Below are 21,994 nucleotides of genomic sequence, written 5' to 3' on the forward strand. Positions count from 1 at the left end.
CACAAATTCTCACCGTTTCAACAATATGCTTTTGTTTTAAGATTTTCCTGCCCAAATGGAAAATTTCACATTTTGCCACATCAAACTTCATTTGCCAGAGCTTTCCCTCACTCGTTTAAGCTGAAGTGGAAAGCTTCATTTGTAATCTTTTGCCAATTAATTGGATAAATTGTATGGTACATTACCAATAATTAAAATGGGTTTTAATACATGAATGATGTTTTATATATATTATCTGAAAATTATGAGTAGTGGCCATTTCCTTGGCAAATTTGTGCCCCTAAAGCTCAAATCTGCATTTTCAATTGGAACTTACACTCAGTAGATCCATAGCAGAATATAACCTAACAAATCAGAAATGCAGTCATGAGTTTCTTCTTATCTGATAGATGGTTCATAATTATCAAGTTGTGTGGGATTTCAGCGGTATGGTAAATGACAATGATCACACAAAATAATAGCACTTGTTATGATAATTAACTTTGTTACCGATTATTTCAAGGATTCCACTTATTTTGATACCCTCCTAAAACACTTTTGCAGAGCAAACAGCAATTGAGACTTCCTTTTTACACCCTTGTATTAGTTTTTGTTTGTACACTCGCTTTTCAAAATTAATCTCTATTTTAGACAATAAGATTTTCATATTTAATGTTTTTTTTCAACCTGGAATATGTAAAAAACTTTAATACTTAAAAATAATTTGTAAGCTTACTTGAAAACGTTGAAGCTGTTTTACAGCGAGGGTGAGTTATATATTTTTGTGGTCATAAAATGGGTGATTAGGTTTTAGCTATGCTCTGAATTTGGATGTAAAAGGCATTCAAGTGAAGTAATGGCATCTGGGAGGTAAACGTGAACACAATGATAGCTGAAGAAGTCACTGGTAGCCAAGGTCTTTGGATCAAGAAGCAGTGATCTAATTGAACCTCTTGCCACCTCTGACCTTTCTACCAGCTGTTATAGTTTGAGTCAACTTGACTGTGCAAATTATCACTAATCAGACCAGGACAAATGATGCTCCCTGGCTACCAGTTACGAGTGTGGAAATACATTTCATCTTGAGTAGTATTTTCTGTAGTAGGTGAATGATTTATGACAGTAATTTGGGACTAGTTCGACAGCCTGGCTGCCCAGCCGAACACCTGTGGTGAAGATTAAGTGCTAATCAGCAGCTCTGTGATGTGAAGCTCCATGGAGCTGGTGCATTCTGTTATTCCCTGGGGTACGTTGTATAGGCTGCATATTAAAAATTATTACGGTGTGGTATTGCAGTGCTGGCATCTGGAAGGCACAAAACTGTTTCTTAATCTGATGTGGCAGCAAAGGGCCTAAAACTAAACCACTACTTCAGTAATACAGAAATAAAACACAACAAAACTGAACAGGTTGAAAAGTGAAATTGAATAGATAAGAGAGAATAAGATAAAATGTGTGGGGGGATGTTAACTTAGCAAATGGTTTCATTTATGCATTACATAAAGTGTGCAAGTTCTGTTTTGACTCAACATTGAACCATGTGAACTGGAATTTGGGGAAGGGAAATGGAATTATATCCTTTAATTGATATTTCAAATAAACAGATTATCTGGTCATTATCAGATTGCTATTTGTGGGATCTTACTGTGTGAAAATTGGCTATCGTATTTCCTACATTACAGCAGCAACTATACATTAGAAGCATTTCCTTGGCTGTAGCATGTCTTATAACATCCCGAAAGGGACACAAAAGGAATTATTTGAATGCAATATTTTCTTTTTCCAAGAAACAAAGTACAAATGAAGGAAACATATCAAACAGTAAAAGATGGAATAAACATAAAGTTTATAGATCACCTTTTAAAAATAGAATGAAATGTGCAATAAATAATGGAACCTAAAGAGACATTTTTAACTTCGGAATGTAAGACACTGCAACCAGGTTGTAAAAGGGGCCAGGGAATATAAATGAAAATTCAATTTGAGTTTGCTTTTTGAAACTCTGTAACCTAATCTCTTTAATCCTCAAGGAGCATTTCAGGATCCAACAGTTATCCCTGACAAGGTTAGCATTTTTTAGCTTCTTTCAAGATGACATTTTGAATTTTTTTCTCTTTCCATGTTAAACTTCTGCAGTAAAGTTTATTTGTCTGGCTTTTGCCCTACCTCCCAATATATTTCACATAGTAAAGTATAAAGTTATATTCTTCATAAAAAAGCACACAAGCTATGCTTTAAGCTGTGAGTCTGTCAAAGAGGAGTGTTAATTTTTTTAATTTAAGGACTGCTGTTAGTTTTTCTTCAGAATCCATTGCCAGCCCACAAAAATTGTCTCCCAGAGACATTTGATATTGATTTTATTTTACAACTAGGCTCATCACACTGGGCCTTTGCCTGAAGGAATGCTGTGATTGTCACCCCTGGTTCTGGTCAGGCTTTTCATGCCTGTTTCTTTGAAATACATTTGTAACCCAGTGGTAATGTCCCTTGTCCATCACTTTCATTTGTTTCGTCTTTAAAGAGGGCTGTATGTCTTTCAGATGGGAGCGGCAAGCAGGGAAGGGTGGGAGTGGGGAGAGTGCCACAAGTTTGGTCTGACTCCCAAACTCTAAATTCAGTTATTTTTCAATGCTCTATTTTGGGGGAAAAAATCTATTTCATCATTTTGCTATCCTTTCAAAATGTCTCTTTGACTTACCCAATATCTCGGCTAGAATAAGTTAGCAAAGGAGAACTCCGTGAATTAAATTAAATCTCACTGAACGAGGTGCATGGCATGAATTTTACAACAGATGTACAGAAATTTGATTTTCTAACCAGTAGCAGGGAACCCCAACTTTTAAAATAAATACCAAGTGCACATCTAACTTGCAGTGAGAAGGTAACGGCATCAGTTACAAAAAAACAATGACTGGTTGTTTTCTCTGCTTTACTTTTATATCTTTAATCACAATTTGTTATCATTGTTTCCTTCAAAAGAGCTTTTCACCCAAATGATCAGTGAATAACTGTTCTGCTGAGAATGCAAGCAGATAACTAGGTATCTGCCAATACCTCAGGAAATTGTGTTAGCACAGTAGGAGCTGAATCAGTTTCACTCTGAGAAATGTGTGGCCTGAAATTCATCCATTTGGTGAATTGTTCATTTGTTACTGATGACGCCGGAGGACTAATCTTGCATGAACCTTTTGGGCTCCTGATTGGAGAAATGTAGCTGCCCATTTTCAGCCTGAAAAGTATTCTAAAATGAGTGTAGCCCCAAGTTTTAATCATGTATCCTTCAAACAATAGATCACTTTGGTTCAAAAAACAAACTGCTTGTGGAACTCAGTGGATCAGTGGCATCTATGGAGGCAAAGGGGTGGTCAATGTTTCGGATCAAGACCCTGCATCACTTTGGTTTCTGATCCATTTCACTCTTGGAGATTTTCCATCCATTTGCCCTCATAAAGTATCTCCTAGACAACTTCTGGTTTTCAAAAAAACTTAAGACATTGCAACATTTGATTCATTCCAACCAGAATAAGAATCTATAGTGGTTATGTTGTAGATTTGTTTTGACCAAGTGATTCCACACAGAATCTGAAACACTTTTTGCAGCTGTGAATTCAAAAAGAATTAAATAATCCAAGTGCAAGTTGTCCCATGATTCAAATTTCCTGGGATGATCTTTGGGAAGTTCGTGCATTTCCTTCAGAATGCCATATTCTTACCCACTCAAAGCTCTTAATTCCCATTACCCGAAGGCTACCTTGTTCCCCTCAAAGTCAATGTGATGGTACCTCTCCCTCCATTGAAAAGCCATCTTTGGTCCCATGCCTGCTCCCACATCCTCAGGTTTATAGAACATAGAATATTACAGCACAGTACAGGCTCTTTGGCCCACAATGCTGCGCCGATGTTTTATCCTGCTTCAAGATCAATCTAACCCTTCCCTCCCACATAGCCTTCTATTTCTCGACGTTTCATGTGGCTATCTAAGAGTCTCTTAAATGTCCCTAATGTATCTGCCCCCACAACCTCTGCCGGCAGTGCATTCCACGCACCCACCACTCTCTGTGTTAAAAACTTACCTCTGACATCCCCCTTATACCTTCCTCCAATCACCTTAAAATTATGCCCTCTCGCGTTAGCCATTTTTGCCCTGGGAAAAAGTCTCTGACTTTCCACTCAATCTATGCCTTGTATCATCTTGTACACTTCAATCAAGTCACCCTCTCATCCTCGTTCTCTCCAAAGAGAAAAGCCCTAGCTCACTCAACCTATCCTCATAAGACATGCTCTCCAATCCAGGCAACATCCTGGTAAATCTCCTCTGCACCCTCTCTAAAGCTTCCACATCCTTCCTATAATGAGGCGACCAGAAATGAACACAATGCTCCAAGTGTGGTCTGACCAGAGTCCTATAGAGCTGCAACATTATCTCATGGCTCTTGAACTCAATAGCCCGACTGCTGAAGGCCAACACACCATATGCCTTCTTAACAACCCTTTCGACCCGCGCGGAAACCTTGAGGGATATATGGACGTGAACCCCAAGATCCCTCTGTTCCTCCACACTGCTAAGAGTCCTGCCATTAACCTTGTATTCTGCCTTCAGATTTGATCTTCTGAAGTGTATTACTTCACACTTTCCTGGGTTGAACTCCATCTGTATTCTTCGGATTCTTTGGCGTTGATCTATATCCTCTTCGGCTGACCTTCAGCAGTTCCCTCTTATTTCCACCTGCAACCCTATGCTCTGTCACCTCTGCTCTCTTACTTCAAAACTTCCTGTCTTCAAGGTCCTATTTAAAAAAATTCTCATTTCTGTTATTTTTAATGGTACAATTTGTTCTCATTTGTTTTTCAAATTCTTCACTTCCCAACAAACCACTCAGTTACTTTCTGATGAGACTATCATTACATGAATACAATTTGTTAGCATTTTTCACCAACTCACTCTTACCTGAAATTCATAGTATCACTGTGCAGATGAGTGATGTTGTTTTGAATTTACCATGGTGTTTATTCCAATGTAATGAAGGTGTTATAAAATGAATGCCAATACAGTTACATTAAGTAGGAGACACTTGCTCAAATTATCTTGGGGCTTCTCCTGTTCAGACGTAACTTCGTGTAACTGGAGTTTCTGCCAATAGTACAACAGAAATCATGAGAGAATTTCACAGCAAATGTGGTCTCATATTCTGTGGTTGCTACTGTCGTTCAGAATAGAGATTTTCATTCTGTCAACCACTTGCAGGAAACTGTAAACAATCTGTGTTGTCTTTTGCAAATCATCAATGAAAAGTAAGGAAGTGGTTCAGCTAATGCTTTGTCTGAGGGTGACATGGTCAATACCTAATCCTATACGTATTGCTGCACATAAAGGAGAGATTTGGTCCAAAGGGAAGGACTGGTCCTGAAGAGAGGAACTGTCTCCTAAGGTTTATCTGGTGATGGTCTTTGCAAAAGTTCGCACAAAGATACCAGAAGTAGGTGAACAAGCTATGTTTTCTGCTAGTCAGTGTAGAATAGCTACCTACCAAGACAAATGCTGACAGCACATTTGGGTATCGGGTCCTGGATTCCTGAGCTTTCAATGGATTGGAGGAAAGTGAATACATGCAAAAGTAAAGAACCTCTGAACAAACTGCATCCTTTCAAATAAAGACAATATCTGTTGAGGTCCCCTCCAAATTATTGTGTTCATGAAAACCAGGCCTACATGTGGTCTAGTGACAGCTCAATAAAAAAAAAGTTCAGCTCTGATACAAGAAGATTCTTCATTCCTGCCTACTTCCAAATCATGTTCCCTTCTGCTTGGGGTCATGATTAGATGCCAGCAGATCTCCAGCCTGACAAAGCTGTAGACCTAATACTGCACATGACATGAACCTGACCATCCAAGCACACCGTTTATGCCCTGAGAGATGTGATGAAAAAAGATTTCAAGATTAAATGTATATTAATGTACAAATTATGATAACACGGAGAAGCATTTTAACAACAGACCAATCTTTATTGTTAACATGGAAATTACCCCAAATACTTCATGGATGCCTTATTGGATTGAAGAAGGAAAACTTTAGGAGAAGTGACCAAAAGCTTGGCCAAAGATTAGATTTTAATGGGTGGTGTGAATTAGGGATAGGTGGTAAAGGGTCAGAGGTGCACAAGGAGGGTATTTCAGGAATCTTAGTCAGTGTGGCAGCCAAATAGTTGTGGATTTCTTGTTTATTATGAAGCGCTCTGAGGTAACCACTTCACTTTCTTCTCACTAGACTGTCCAGATTGAGGATGAATAAGTTACAAATGCCAGCTTATACCAAATGCTTCCAGCTTCCTCTCTGCAGGGAAGTCTGGCTTGTTAGAAAGCCTCTCTTACTTGACTTGCATCATTGTGACACAACTCAGTGAACATACAAGGCAGAACAAATGGTGACAATTGGTGACAAATGAACTGCATGAACCCCTGTGTCACAGTAGCCATGGAAATGAAGCTCAAGTGAAGCTGAGAGATCAGCAAATGTCATTAAAATGGTTGTAACGTCCAGAGCTCAGCCTTCAGCTTGACAATTATGAAAGCGCTGGTGGCTTTTTCCTCCTATTGAAAATGGAAAAAGTAATCGATGGAGGAAAGTATAAAAATTTAATTCTATACATGGTCATCCAAGTAGATGAAGGAAAAAGAGAGGTCAATACTTAACCGTTCAAATACTGAACATCTCTTCACAGCCTCAACCATATAGTCATGTTGGATAGTATTGCCAAAATATAGTGTAATGTTAGTGCAGTCAGTTTGTATGGATAATGAATATTACTTATTCATACATGTTGTCAATAATTAAGAATGTTGTGAAGAAATGTATCTCCCTTCATTTTTACCAGATTTGTCAACACCGAGCGATTTTAATAAACAGCAGGGAAGATACGAGCCACTCAGTAAATTGTTGAAGAAACAAGTGGGTTTCGACCCGAAATGTTGACTGTCCATTTCCCTCCATAGATGCTTCCTGATCTGCTGAGTTCCTCCAGTTTGTGTGTTGCTCCAGATTTCCAGCATCTGCAGAATCTCCTGTGTCTCTAGAAATTCTGTGGCACCCCTCATGAACAAGAAGACTTCTCAAAGTATGCTGCTGCTGCGAGAATAATTGGTGCCTGCCAAGTAAAGAGGATGAGGGAAAATGGAAGAAGTAATAAGGTGGGGCGGTCAGCGTAAAGGAGGTGAAAATGAGGGTTTGAGAAGATTTCTGAAAATCAGAGGAAGAAGTACTCTGACGGTGACCAGGGACTGAGTTCCAGAGAGCAAAGGGGCAATGGCAGTAAGGTTGGCTGCCAGCAGTGAATCAGGGAAAGTATCAGATTAGCAGAACTTCAATGGAAGGAAGAGGGCTGGGAGAGGTTGCTAACATAGAGTGGGGTCAAGTCCATGGAAGGGAATTGGAAACAAGAGAAAATAGTGATAGTTGGCACAATATGCTGCAAATAATCATAAGAGTAGCAAAACTTCATCAGCTGACAAGTTCCTTGCATTTTACAATATCACCTAAACTCCTGATCTGAGGAGCAATGCAGTTTGGACTAGCTAATCAGAAGAGAAATGGCTACATCTGAATACAGTTAAGGAAAAGGGAAGAGATTTGTGAACTTTTGCTTACATGTGTGTAGTTTGGGTAAACCACAGAAACATATTGAGATGGTAAGAGCACAGAAGAAGTAAATTTGGATGTTGCCAAGAGTGGAGAATTTTAGAAGTGAGGAAAGGAATGGTGATGAAAATATATCACCGTTCCTTTAATGTCACTGGGTCTAAATCCTGGAGCTCCCATCTCAACAACACAGAGGATAATCTTCACCGGGAGGACTCCAGTACTTCCAGGAAAGGGGTCAACACCACCTTTTCGAGGATAATTCAGTATGGCTAATAAATACTGACGTTGCCAGTGACATCCACATCCCATCAATGAATGCAAAGTAGACCGGAATTCTAAGTAGAAGGCTGGGAGGAGATTTACTTGAAAAGTGTGTGAAGAATTGAGATATTATGATGTCTTGATAAAGTGGATAGGAAGGACATAGCAGCATAAGAAATAGAAGCAGGATTAGGCCATGGCGCCTCTTGCACTTACTATGCCATTTGATAAGGTCGTGGTTGATTTGATCATTGGTTTCTCATGCACTCTTCTGCCTGTTCTCACAATCCTTGAATATATTCAGTGCCTTGGCCTCCATAGCTCTTGGGGGAGTTCCGGAGACCTTTGACCTTGTAAGAGAAGAAATTCTTCCACATCTCTGTCTTAAATGGCCTATTATTTTGAAACTATGCCCACTAATTCTACATGAGGAAACATCCCCTCAGTATTTACTCCAGCGAGCCCCTTCAGAATGTTATACGTTTTAATTCTTATTCTGCTAAATGTTAATAAGTCCTGGCCCAATCTGCTCAATCATTCTCCTGGAGGCATCTTCTTTGTGCCAGGGAACAACTGAGTAAACCTTTCCTGAATTATCTTCAATATGTGTATGTTCCTCCTTGAAAGGGACCAGAATTGTTCATCGTGGTCTCACCAACGTCTGATAATGTTTCCTACTTTTATATTCCACTCCTTTGCAATAAAGGCCAATGTTCCACTTGCCACCTGAGAGTCATAGAATCATAGACTAATTCAGCACAGAAACAGGACCATTGGCACAACTTGTCCTTGCCAACCAAGGTGCCCATTTAAACCTTATGTACCAGCAAGCTAATCATCTGTGTTTCAGCAGCAATATTCTGCAGTCTGTCTCCATTTAAACAACATTCAGTTTTGCTAATCTTCTGACCAAATTGATAACCTCACATTTCCCCACATTATAGTCCATCTGTCATTGCTTTCCGCAGCCTGGTAACCCATCTGTTACCCCTTTGCTGGCATTTTATGTCCTCCTCTCAATTTGCTTTCCCACCCATCTTTGTGTCATCAGCAAATTTGATTACAATACATTTGTTCCCTTCATCTAAGTCATTATTGTAGATTGTAAATAGCTGAGCTCCCAGCCCTGATCTCTGGCACCCCACTGGTTTCAGTTTGTCAAACTGAAAATGACCCATTTATCCTAACTCTCTGTTTTCTGCCAGTTCGTCAATCTTCTGTCAATACAGATATATTGCCCCCACCTCCATGAACTCTTAACTTGTACAGTGACCTGTTATGTGACACCTTATTGGGTACATTTTGCAAATCCAAATCCACTTATCTCTACAGATTCACTTCATCCGCTCTGCAGGTGCCAATCTTTAAAGGGCTCTAATAAATTCATCACATAATTTTCCTTTCATAAAACCATGTTGACTCCACTGAATTGTCTAAAAATGTTGCTGTTACTTTCTCAATAATGAATGACAGTACTTTCCTAAGGAGAGGTGTTAGGCTAACTAGCTGATAGTCTCCATCTTTCGATCTTCCTCCTTTCTGGAATAGGGGTGTCATGCTTGTGGTTATCCAATGCTTTGGGACCTCTCCAACCATTCTCTCCACAGCCACTTTTGTTAAGATCCGAGGATCTCAGTCATCCAGTCCAAGGTACTTGTCAGTCTTCAGTCCCAGCACCTTTTGCACAATGATAACGATTGTTTCAGATTCCAACCCTGCTGTTCACTCCTAGATCTTCTCCTATTGTTGCAATGCTTTTAGTGACTTCTGATGTGAATACAGATACATACCGTAAATTGGTAAATTTGTTTATTGTTGTCACATGTACCGGGGTACAGTGAAAAACTTTGTTTTGCACGCCATCCATACAGATCATTTCATCACGTCAGTACATTGAGGTAGTACAGGGGAAAAGCAATAACAGAATGCAGAATATTGTGTTACATTTACAGAGAAAGTGCAGTGGAGGCAGACAATAAGGTGCAAGACCATGACGAGGTAGATTGTGAGGTCAAGAGTCCATCTTATCATACAAGGGGACTGTTCAACAGTCTTATAACAGCAGGATAGAAACTGTCCTTGAGCCTGGTGGTATGTGCTTTCTGGCTTTTGTATCTTGTGCCCGATGAGAGGGGGGGAGAAGAGAGAATGCCTGGGGTGGGTGGGGTCTTTGATTATGCTGGCTGCTTTACCGAGGCAGCGAGAAGTATAGTCCATGGAGGGGATGCTGGTTTTTGTGATATGCTGAGCTGTGTCCATAACTCTCTGCAGTCTCTTGCAGTCTCGGGTAGAGCAGTTGTTCAAAGCCTCTGCCATTTCCTTATTTCCCATTATCAATTGCCCAGAGTCATCCTTCAAGAGACCAATGTCAATCTTAGCTATTCTTTTCCTTTCTATATACTAGTAAAACCCCTTATTACATGTCTTTTATATTCCTCGCTGAACAGAGAGGACAATACAGATCAATGCACTGTATAATGAGTTGATCTGTATGAATGGTATGCAAGACAAGTTTTTCACTGTACCTCAGTACATGTGACAATAATAAACCAATTTCAATTCCAATAATGGAAAGGCATAGAGTTAAAGTATTTGGTCAGGTTAGAAGGGAATTTAGGAAACATGTTTTCACACCAGTGGAGGTCTGGAGCTCACTGCCAAATAGGATGGTTGAGACAGAAACCCTCACAGGATGTAAATTGCACTCGGATGGACATTTAAAATTCCATAGCTTAACCAGGCTACAGAGAGGAACTTGGAAAATGGGATTAGGCTGAATTGCTTTTTATCCACTAGCACATGATGGCACCCTGAATTTGCATCCATTCACCCAACAATCAACAGCTTATAATGGATCAGAATCAGAATCAGAATCAGGTTTATTATCAGAATGACATATGTTGTGAAATTTGATGTTTTGCGGCAGCAGCACAGTGTAAGACATAAAGACATGAAAATTACTATAAGTTACAAAAAAAAATAAGTAAAATAGTGCAAAAGGTGAATAATGAGGTAGAGTTCATGGACTGTTCAGAGATCTGATGGTAGAGAGGAAGAAAATGTTCCTGAAATGTTGAGTGTGGGTCTTCAGGCTCCTGTACCTCCTCCCCGATGGTAGTAATGAGAAGAGGGCATGTCCCAGATGGTGAGGGTCTTTAATGATGGATGCTGCCTTCTTGAGGCACCACCTCTTGAAGATGTCCTCGATGGTGGGGAAGGTTGTACCTGTGATGGAGCTGGCTGAGTCTACAACCCTCTGCAGCCTCTTTCAATCCTCACATTGGAGCCTCCATACCAGGCTGTGATGCAACCAGTCAGAATGCTCACCACTGTACATCTATACAAATTTGCATGAGTCTTTGGTGACATACCAAAAGTCCTCAAACTCCTAATGAAGTAGAGCCACCGGTGCACCTTCTTCATGATTGCATCAATGTGTTGGACCCAGGATAGATTCTCTGAGATGTTGATGCCTGGTAGCTTGAAGCTGCTCACCCTTTCCACCACTGACCCCTCAATGAGAACTGGTGCGTGTTCTCCTGACTTCCCCCTCCTGAAGTCCACAATCAATTCCTTGGTCTTGCTGATGTTGAGTGTGAGGTTGTTGTTGCAACACCACCCATCCAGCTGATCGACCTCAATCCTGGACGCCTCCTTGTCGCCATCTGAGATTCTGCCAACAACAGTGGTGTTATCGGTGAATTTACCGATTTGATATGTCAGGCCAGCCCTTCCTTGGTCTGGTGTCTGATATCATGTAATGAGTAAGTACTGCGACATGATGCCCCAACTCCTATACTCAGTGCTCTGACTGATGAAGACCAGTGTACTAAACATCTTTTTCACCACCCTGTCTACCTGTGTCACTGCTTTCAACTAACTGTACACTTGTACTCCTAGGTCCCTCTGTTCCATTACACTCCCTATAGCCCTACCATTCATAGTTTAAATCCTACACTGGTTTGACTTTCTAAAATGCATCACCTCAGACTTAACTGTATTGAAATCCATTTGCCACTCCTCGTCCCACTGCCCTAACTGATCAAGATCCTCCTGTAATCTATGATAACCTTCTTCACCATCAACAACACCTCCTAATTTCGTGTCATCCGCAAACTTACTGATCAAGCCTTGTGCATTCGCATCCAAATCATTTATATAAATAATGAACAACAAGGGTCTCAACACTGATTCCTGCGGCACACCAATAGTCACTGGCCTCCATTCCGAGAAATAACCTTCAACCACTACCCTCTCCTTCCTACCTCTGAGCCAATTTGAATCCACTTAACTAGCTTTCCTTGGATTCCATGAGACCTAACCTTCCAGACCAGCCTGCCATGCAGGACCTTGTTGAAAGTCTTGCTAAAGTCCATATAGACAACATCCACTGCCCTACCCTCATTTACCCTTTTGATTACCTCTTCAAAAACTTCAAAAGATTTGTCAGACATGACCTCCCATGCACAAAGCCATGCTGACTCCTAATAATCATCTTTAGTCTATTCAAATTCTGGTAGATCCAATCTCTCAGAATTCCCTCCAGTAACTTCCCCTCCACTGATTTCAGGCTGACTGGCCTGTAGTTTCCTGGCTTGTCCTTGCTACCCTTCTTGAACAACGGAATGAAATTAGCCACCTTCCAGTCTTCGGGAACTTCACCAGTGGAGAATGATGAAGCAAATATCTCCGCAAGGGCCTCTGCAATTTCTTCTCTAGCAGGTGAAAGATATTGTCAAAGAACCATGGTGATAAAGCTTTTCTGTTGTTGGAAAACATGGAAAAAGGGGAGGAATACACTTAATTACTCATTATGGCACAGAAGAGGGCCATTCAGCCCACACATTCATGTCACTCCCAGCGAATTTATCCCACTAATTCCATTGCCCTTTCCCCTGTAGTCCTGAAACTTATTTTCTCTCATATGCCCAAGAACTCTCATTTGACTCTTTTACCATTTTCTGACAGAGAGGGCAATTTAAAGTAGCTAATTATAGCTGCATGTCTTTGGAATGTGGGAGGAAACGAGAGGAGCTGATGGAAACCCATGCAATCACAGTGAGAAGACACTAGACTCTGCACAGACAAGGTCAGAATCGAACCCGGTGTCGTTGGAGTTGTAAGGCAGCAGCACTAACTACTGTGCAACTGTGGTCAAAATTAGACAGAGCATGCAAGTTAGAATACTGAACAGGCAGAAATTGTAGAGAAGGGACAGGCAATACCATGAAGGGATTATACCAACAATAAAACTCACCATGTGTAAGGAAGATGTTGTCTAAGGAAAGCTGTTGAAAGATGAATGATTAAGGTAAACTTCAGTAACCAATGTTCATCCAATTCTTATTGCTACATCATTAGATCTTCATTATTATAATTGCTTGTAATTATAAGTTGCTGATTATAATTGTAGGGTTCTCAGCAGTTAGTCTGCTAACTATCATTAAAAAATCAAAGTATATATAACATACGTTTTAAATATACTCAAGCTTTTCTCTGCTTAAAATGAGCAGAGTTATGTTTATAGAATTATAGACAATAATGATGCCTGACTTCTGAATTCATTCCATGGTCTGGCAGAAGTGATATAGTGAAGTTCAGCTATGCTTATCTGTGGATATCCAAAGGTCCATCATTAAGTACAATGGGATTTCTCTTATATCTTCTCATGATATATCACCAGAATTTAGCCTAACATCTGATTCATTCTGAAGGGATCCAGGAATATTTATAAACATGACACATCTGTCAGTTTCTTCAGATACCCTACATATGAAATATTGTCCAATGCCAAATAGCTTCAGCTGAATCACCTAATTTGCTTAGATCTTACACAATCAATTGTAATTTGAGAGCTTTGCAAATTGCCACACAAAAATCAAAAATAGAGTAACCTTTATTAAGTACAAAAGTTTTTCACAAAAGCAAATCCACAATCATCAGTCAGCAATATTTACCAAGAAAAAGATTGGAAACACGGGGCAACAACATTTTTACATTATCATTGTCATCCTTTCATATTACAAGTAAAGGCTCAAACTCAAGCTTGTAAATAAATAAAAACTTGAAAAATTTTACTGCAACAAATCAATAATATGTTGAGCTAAACTGGTGCATATGCACTCATGTGTTTTGTTTCTGCTTGTTCCATTTGTAAATCATGAACCTAAATCTGCCAATGACAAACACGTTTGGACAACATCCCTTTCTTATTTTCAAAAAATTATTCCTTGGCATACTTAAGAGTGGTAATTTGGTAAAGTTTGGTTGGTAGAGCTGAAAATACATTCATTGCAAAGAATAAACATTTTAAATCACAATATCAGGCTGCCAACCATGAATAACCAGATTTTAAATAATGGAAAATGAATTTTAACATAGGTACAAAGATATTTCCTACTCAGGTGAAGGTACAGTGGACAAATCTTTGGTAAATCTAATTTTTCTATCATTCAACACTTTTCAAAGCATTGGTACTAATATCCTTGATTCAAAGGATGCAGCTTGATTTTTGGAACCTTATTAAAGAGAACATGAGAAGTAAAAATTCACTTGGGCAGTTTTGTGGATGGGGTCCTGGATCTCATGTGATGTTTTATAAAATTATAAAACAGTTGCACTGAGAGAAACTTGTGCTTAAAATTCTATGACCCATTGCACCATTTGTGTCAATGTCAATGGAACTGCATTCAGAAAACTGATGCAATCGAGTGGAAGCTCTAAACCATTATATAATAGTTACATGTAATAAACAAATCAGTCTTTGAGCAACTTCATTGACTTAGAGGCCTCAGCCTGTTCCAATGCTTGAGCTTGGCCTTCACACAGCAGATCGCTCTCTCACTGTGTTTGGGTACAATGAATTAATTGACCATCATGTTTTTAGGAAAACTGGACAGCGAAATCAGCCGGGAAAAAACTCAGTAATTACCTACTTCTTGTCCGGCCCTACATTTTCTTTGCGTAGAGCCATAATCAAAAATGTACAGGCCTCAAAGCTCTATTGCATAAAGCAGAAAACCACAGGCAAAATTGTTGCTGGCACTTCCATGTGTGTGACATAGTAGTGCACAGAGGTCACTGGGCATTGACATCTCGTGCCTTGTTTGATATCACTTGCGCAAAACTTACCAAGCTTTTGAAATCTGCGGACATCATGTTTCAAACACTGAAGGAAGAATTAATTGGAGGCCTGTAGCCTGCTTTGTAGTTAGTTAAAGGTCTCTGCCCTACCTATGCAGCAGTAGGTGTGTCTGACTGGTTTACCTTCCGATAGGTTAGGAACCATTTTTATCCTTATGTCTCTTACTGTGCACCCCAGACACGTACACCCCACTTGCTGCTGAAGTCCTCAGCATCTGCTTATTTATTACATTGTTATTTGTGGCAGTTTTCATGTACACATTGGCTGGTGTGCTCCCATCATTTGCCTAATCCCTTAACATAACTGGCAGAAAATGACACCTTTTCCATCTGCCGAAAATAACCAAAGCTGACCTTGGTAAATAAAGTTATGCCCATTTAAAGGTGGCTCATTCTGAAGAAGGTAGAGATGAATCAGCAGCTAAAAGAATTGACATGACTGTCGCTAAGTGAGCAATCTATTCAAAACGTTGACATTTTGTATCCGTCAACTCTTTCCATTATGAGCTGTTATGCACAAAACTGATCATACAAATCACCTATGAGAATATGCCACGGTGCAGGTACACTGCTCCTCTCCCCTGCCTCCCCTCCCCAGTTGCTGGAAAACTATAACAAGTTTTCATATATGCATGAGTTTATAATTGAAACAGACAGAAAATAAGGACAGAAATGTTGAAAGAATGACGCAGAACTGGCCTTTGGTCTCTCACCTAGCTTTAGTCTCTACTCCCAGGTCCAACATCAATGAAAATAACTTTTTCCATTGTAAAGACTGATTCTTAGAGTTGCAAAGGAAAGATAAAAGTAAAGACAATATGTAAAATTTTAAAAGGGCGATAAATTGCATCTGTAAATCCTTGCCCAAATAACCCAAATACCAGAAAAGACATTGGCAGTTTACAACTTAATCTTAAATTGAATATCCAAGAAGGACTCGAGACCATATGTCGTCTCCAGGTAACGTCTAATCCCACTTCACTTAGAGAATGAATTCCACAGACCACTGACATAAAACTATGAACCCCATCGCGTAATAATAGGTATGGATAAGAAAGGATAATTTCTATTGTTTTAGCCAATCCAAATCACTTTACAGCTAATGAATTTATTTTGAAAATCAGCCACTTTTGAATTGTTGGAAATCATAGTGGAACTAAATTCAATTCAGTCCCCACTTCAACGAAACACTTATTTTAAGAATATGTTTGCTTCCAAAGTCAGGAGCGCATTAACAGTTTTCAAAAAAAATTACCAATATATTGTTATTGTACTTCAATTGTTGTTTAGTAGAAGAATTTATGGGGTTTCAGCCAAGTAAGTAATTTATTGAGAGGAATGATTCTGCAAACCTGTGCCTCATGGATATACAGGAAGTCCCTGGATTACGAACGAGTTCTGTTTTTGAGACTATTCGTAACCCGATTTTGTATGTAACTCGGAACAGTGTCTGCTCCTGCGCACTTGGGCCGGGGATCGCGGCCGCACATGGCCCCAGCCGCACATACGCACTTGGCCCGGGGTTGGGCCAAAGAAGATGTACCGCGGCCGTGGTAGGATCGGGGGCCAGGCCCACTTACGAACCAACCACGAAGGTCGGTTTGTAAGTACAGGCGTTCGTAAGTCGGGCGTTCGTAAGTCGGGGACTTCCTGTAATTGCCAAACTTCCAATTCATTGTGTCTCTTTCAGCTGAAACTAAGCAATGCACAACAATTAGTTCCAAATAGAATTTGTCAAATTCCATTAGTTCAATGACAACATTCTGGTCCCAGAGATGTGAAGGTGATCAGTTCAAGCCTCTCTCTAGAGATCTGAGTTCATGACGCCAAACCAATGCCCCAGCTGCGCTGTCAAATGTTCTGACCGCTGCATGAAACATTATAGCAAGACACTGTTTCTCTCAGGTAGACGTAGATGTTCCCATGGCATTATTTAAAGAAGAACAGGGAAATTCTCATGGTACTATTCTAAACATATTGAAATCAGACAACAAATAAAATGAAAGATCTTAGTTATTTCATTACCGTTTGTGACAGTTTGCTGTGTACATTTTGACTGGTGCACTTCCTACAAAATAACATTGCCTATACTAAAAGTTATTTCATTGGTTGCAAAGTGTTTTTGGATGTCTTGAAACCTACTCTGAAAATAAAATCTTGTTTATTTTTAAGATCTAAGAAACTAAAGTAAAAATGATTGTGGACTGTGCACCTGTGATATCCAGAGGTATATAGCCCATGAGTGCTGCTTAAGTTGAAAATAGATGACACACTCAACTTTATATTTTTAGTTCATTTCATTTCAGCCTTTATATATCAACTCCTTATTGCGGAATTGGAGGGGTGACAGTGCAGCACTCCCTCGGTACTGTGGCAAGAGTTTGGCATCAGGTACTCAAATCTATAGAGAGAAGCTTGAATGTATCATGTCTTTGAGGTCAGAGTGCTATCTCTGCAATAATGGAATTTGTCTAATTGTCTTTGGAAATAGTTGTTTAGCTTTGACTAAAGGGTCACCAATCCGGGAGAACTGAAAATGAGAGAAAACGGCTCAAGACAAAGTATTCACTCCTTATGCTGCTTGGACAACTTATGGGTAGGTTAATGAGGTGGATTTTTTTGGCACACTGGAATCTTGCATCTGCACCAGAAAAATTCTCATGGAGTCAATCCAACATTCAAAGTAAGAATGTAAAACCCTCCCAAGCATGACTTGTCCTAACACAGTTGTACATTCTTGCTCACACTACTCTCTCAAATGGCGTTGGACTAGAAAGGGTTAAGGCCGCAGCTGCCTGCCTTTGTCCTGTAGAGTTATGTACAAAACTGTTCTCATTGCTGCATGAAGTCAGCTGTCATTATTACAATGGCTTGACGGCAGTTTGATATGCACCACACTGAGAGACTTAGCTGCTGACAGCCTGAAAGCTCCTTGATTAGGATTTGTCTTTCAATGCATGTGGGGTAAAAAAAAGAAAAAAAAGAACAATGCCCAGTCGATTCACACAGTCAGCACCCATGTACTTAACGACACTCCACCAAAACCTAGCATCCCAGAAAAACATGCTCCACTTAACTGAAGTGCTCCCGCCTGTAATTAATGAGAACTGCTTTGTATCTTTTAATTTGGCTCACTGAATCCATCAGTAGTGTGGCCAAATTTCTGTCTTTATTAACTGTGCATAATTAGTTCAACTTTATTGTTTATAGTGATGCAGGATCTGCATTATGTTTTAATATGAAGTTGAAGAAAATAAAAATCAGCAAGAAACTTACACCATTTGATGTCAATGGAATAAATTCGCTCAAAGAGTACAGTAATGTTAAGCTTTTCCATCAATGCTTATAATTTCACATAATAAATGTGTCACACAGAATGTCCCTTTTAGTATTTTGTGCCTGGCCATGTCATTTCTTGCTTCACCTGCTTCAAAAGAGTGAACTTCTCAGACATGCATGGCGTAGCTACGTTTTTTGAATTAAACATGCTCCAAAATACTTAGCCGCATTTAAGGTTTCTTTTCTGAAGCCAATTATCACAGTATGAAATCATGAAAAATTAAAACGTTTACCGCATTCTTTCAAATGCTTGTTCAAAATCTCATTAATTAGGCAAATGTTTCTCGTAGCTATTTTTCTGTGGCGTCTGCGACTGAAATATTTAAAAGGTGATGCTGTTCCTGCGGCAGTGAAGATAAACTTTTAAAAGAATGTTAAGTGGTCTTACTTTTCTCTGTATCTTTAAAATCTGGTTAAAAATATCCCTTAAAAAAAGGACACTGTGCCTTTAAATCTACAGTGCGCAATAAAGCAAAGTTTCCATTTTTGCAGTTGAGCGGTTGCAACATAATTCCAGAATAAGTGAACCCGTACCAGCTGTAGAATGTAAATGAGCTCTCTCCAAAAACTAATATCTGAAAACAGAGTCCTAATCCCCATGGAATTGACCGTCATATGACATAGTGATTTAATCGCTTGCCACACCTCTCGTTCACAGGACAAAAGGATTTTGCCCACAGGAGCACACTGAAAAGCAAATCAAGATGGGATCAGCTGTGTTCCAGCCGCCACAGGTTCCACTGAGCAGTCTCCCAGGGGGTGCCGGACCTGATCGGCCGTGTGGGAAACCTGCAGCCCAGCCTTCTCACACATTGTTTCCCCGATCCGTTAATGCCACAAAAGATATGTTGGCTATTGTGGCAGCAACAAGTGAGAACCAAGTAGACATTCGTGGCTTTACTCAAGAGGGATGGACGGGGCTCGAGGCTGATGCTTATCATTGAAAGGAATTTAATCCATTTCAGGCTTCTCATTAAACCATGGCTGATCACTGACTAGCGTGGTTAAATATCCACCATTTTCATCAGCAGCTGATAACTGAGAACAACTAATGGCAGCCAGAGCTTGTCATCTTCAGCTATGTGGATTGTTACTGATTAACATGTGGGACCAGGAAGTCTGAAAGAGCCCTGTAAGAGGGGGAAAGGCATCCACATTTGGAAGTGTGGTTAACCATTTCGCTTCCCAAATTGTTTTTTTACTTAAATTAATTTTGATGTCATCCCTGAAGAAGTGTTAAAATATTTAACCCTTTAGAAGTTTATTCTTGCACCAGAGTCTGGTCTGGAGCACATTTATATTTATTTATTTCAAGTCAAGTAGCTTCTTACCCAGTTCCACTCGAATATTGTTCTTGGGTGACACCCCTGCTGTACACAGGATGATCCTGACCTTTCAGGAAGGATAGGGGAGGTGAGGGGTTCAGACGAGACACAGGAGCCACATGAACAATTGTATCTTCTCCTGCACTTGTGACTCAGTAGCTGGCTAAACAGTGTTGTCAATGGAGGCTGAGGGTTCATGAAGTCTACCTGACATTTTAGCAAGAGAATCACATAAAAATCCATAATACACTTTCCAAAACTCCACTCTCCACTTGCAAGTGCTTGAGGAGAGCATGGATGAAATCATTGGACTTTGCATGTCCTTCAGTAGGAAACATGAAAATATTGGGCAATGCCTTAAATTCTCTTGTTGACTTCCCTGTCTAATTGCCCAATCAGTTTTGCTGTCAGGATTCCATGATCTTAAAACATGCCTGTGACAGAACACGAGGGAATTCATTTTAATTTTAAATAAAAATACATTCAGAGCAAGGGTAATGGAAATTATACAAGTTTTAAAAGCCATCCATTGTCACAATGGGATTGGAGAACAGCAGCATTTTACTCCAGAAGAGCATTTACCTCATGGCAATTTGATTGAGGTGTTTGAAATGGTGGAAGCATGAGCTCAGTCAATGCATTCAACCCATCCACAAAGGATAAGTCAGTGCTGACCCGAAACTAAAGTTATGTGAGCATAGAGATAAGACAGCCAGCAGAACATACTTCATTCTGCACTGGAATTTGAAGCCGGCCTGTCAAGTGAGGGAAGATTGATGCAAAAATTCAAAAGGGATGTGGTCACACCCCCAAGGAAAGCCAATGGATATTATGGGATATGTCTCTCATTCTTGGTGGCTTCCTGGAATTTCTGGGAACGGTGAGTAACATGTAAAAGTTACTTCTGTTTAATTCTTTCTGCATATGGTTTGACAGTAAAATCACTTTTCATGTTTTATTAAATTTGGAAATTGCCTCTCTCTCTTAACATTTTACATCTTTTCTTCCATATCTGCTGTGCTTCTATGTTATTGTCATGCTATTGTATTGTGTTTCCCTTTTAAAAACACTGTTTTTCCTCTTAAAGGACATTATGGATTATCCCGAGCATGCCCTATATCTTGGCTATGGAAAAAAAAGTGTTGTTTTATACTGTGTATAAAGTGGGATGAGGTCCTACAAGCCAAATTTAGGGAGCTAGAAGATAAATTAAAAAGTAGGACCTCAAAGGTAATAATCTAGGGATTACTACCTGTGCCACGTGCTAGTCAGAGTAGGAATAGCAGCATAGTTAGTATGAATATGTGGTTTGAGCAGTGGTGCAGGAGGGAGGGTTTTAGATTCCTGGGGCATTGGAACCGGTTCTGGGGGAGGTGGGACCAGTACAAACCAGATGGTCTACACCTGGGCAGGACTGGAATCAATGACCTAGGGGGATTGTTTGCTGGTGCTGTTGGGGAGGGTTTAAACTAATATGGCAGGGGGATGGGAATCCCATGCAGAAAGACAGAGGGAAGCAAAGCAGAGACCAGATCAAAAGTTAGAAAAGAGAAAAGTAAGAGTGGAGTACAGAAGAGTCAAATGCAAAGGACACAAAAGTTACTAGATTCTAAAAGGACAATGAGTGTAAGGGCACTTTATTTGAATGCCCATAGTATTCAAAATAAGGTCAGTGAACTTGTGGCACAAATCAGTACGAAAGTGTATGATTTAGTGGCCATTACAGAAACATGGTTTCAGGGTGGAGATGAGAGAGAACTAAATATCCAAGAGTATCAAGTAATACGGAAGGATAGGCAGGAAGGTAAGGGACATGGGGCAGCGCTCTTAATTAAGAATGAGATCAGGGCGATAGTGAGACATGATAGAAGATCTTGGGAGCAGAATGTTGAGTCTATCTGGGTAGAGATTAGGAATACCAAAGAGAAAAAAATCACTGGTGGGAGTTGTCTATAGGCCACCGAATAATAACATTACAGTGGCACAGGCAATAAACCAAGAAATATTTGATGCACATAAGAATGGAATGGCAGTTGTCATGGGGAACTTTAACTTCATGGGGCGAATCAAGTTGGTCAAGGCAGTCTTGAGGAGGTCTTCATAGAATGTATCCGTGATAGCTTTCTTGAACAGCACGTTAGTGAACCTACAAGGGAAAATGCTATCTTAGATCTGGTCCTATGCGATGAGACAGGTAAAATTAACAATCTTGTTGTTAGGGTTCCTCTTGGTAAAAGTGATCACAATATGAATGGATTTCTCATATAAATGGAGGGTGCAATAGTTCGATCGAAAACCAGTGTATTATGC

Source organism: Pristis pectinata, chromosome 18, assembly GCF_009764475.1.
Source record: "Pristis pectinata isolate sPriPec2 chromosome 18, sPriPec2.1.pri, whole genome shotgun sequence".
NCBI lineage: Eukaryota > Metazoa > Chordata > Chondrichthyes > Rhinopristiformes > Pristidae > Pristis > Pristis pectinata.